This window comes from Myotis davidii, unplaced genomic scaffold (genome assembly GCF_000327345.1).
Source record: "Myotis davidii unplaced genomic scaffold, ASM32734v1 scaffold70, whole genome shotgun sequence".
Taxonomy (NCBI): Eukaryota; Metazoa; Chordata; class Mammalia; order Chiroptera; family Vespertilionidae; genus Myotis; species Myotis davidii.
This window is the reverse complement of record NW_006282434.1, coordinates 1700874-1701844: the sequence shown is the minus strand read 5'-3', so window position 1 is coordinate 1701844 and position 971 is coordinate 1700874. Positions and strand designations below refer to the sequence as shown.

Genomic DNA, 971 nt, shown 5'->3' with positions numbered 1-971 from the left:
GATGCTCAATGCAGGAGCTGCCCCCTGGTGGTTAGTGTGCTCCCACAGGGGGAGTGCTGCTTAGCCAGAAGCTGGGCTGACAGCTGGCAAGCACAGTGGGGGTGGTGGGAGCCTCTCCTGCCTCCTCAGCAGCAATAAGGATATCTAACTGCAGCTTAGGCCTGCTCCCTGCTGGCAAGTGGACATCCCCAAGGGCTCCCGGGCTGCCAGAGGGATGTCTGACTGCCAGCTTAGGCCCAATCCCCCGGGGAGCGGGCCTAAGCCAGCAGATGGACATCCTCCAAGGGGTCCCAGACTGGGAGAGGGCACAGGCCGGGCTGAGGAACCCTCCTGAGTGCACAAATTTTTGTGGACCAGGCCTCTAGTCATAATAAAAGGCTAGAGGCATCATGACCAAAATGACCAAACAACTGGTTACCATGAAGTGCATAGAGCACCTCTCGGTCCCTCCCCCATGGCCCACAGGCTCCAATCACAGCCAGGCTGGCAGCTGGTGGGCAGGCGAGGCAGCAGGTGGGTGGGACAGTAAGGCAGGTGTGGCTAGACGAGAATGGGTAGGTGGGGCATGAGCATGGCAGGGTGGTGGGTGGGTGGGGCTGCATGATTTCGTGTGCTGGGTCTCTAGGAGATTCAATAAAATTAATGTTAAAAGAGATGGCTGCGTTGCAAATGGCCCATATTCACAGTTTGTGGGAACAAAGAATGCATGAGTGTTTCTTTTACTCCCAATATGGGCCAGTCGTGTGGAAGCAGATGCCCATCTAAAGCCACCTCAAAGAGATTTGCTCATGAACATCACCTAGAGGAGCAGTGGGTCCCTGCAAGTAGAGCCAACTGTGAAGCAGTCACTTGACACTCTGCATTTGTTTTCCTTTGACAACAAGATTGTAAAGCTTCTGGAGAATAGACCTGGATCTTAATAGGAAGAGTACCTTCCAAAGCACGTATCTGATGGTGATGATAGTAAATAG

General features: G+C 53.8%; 1 protein-coding gene across 1 annotated transcript in view; it reads left to right on the top strand.

Moving 5' to 3' along the window:
- Positions 1–971, top strand: part of EPSTI1 (epithelial stromal interaction 1 (breast)) — a 109123-nt gene that overhangs the window by 25372 nt on the left and 82780 nt on the right. The window lies entirely within an intron of this gene.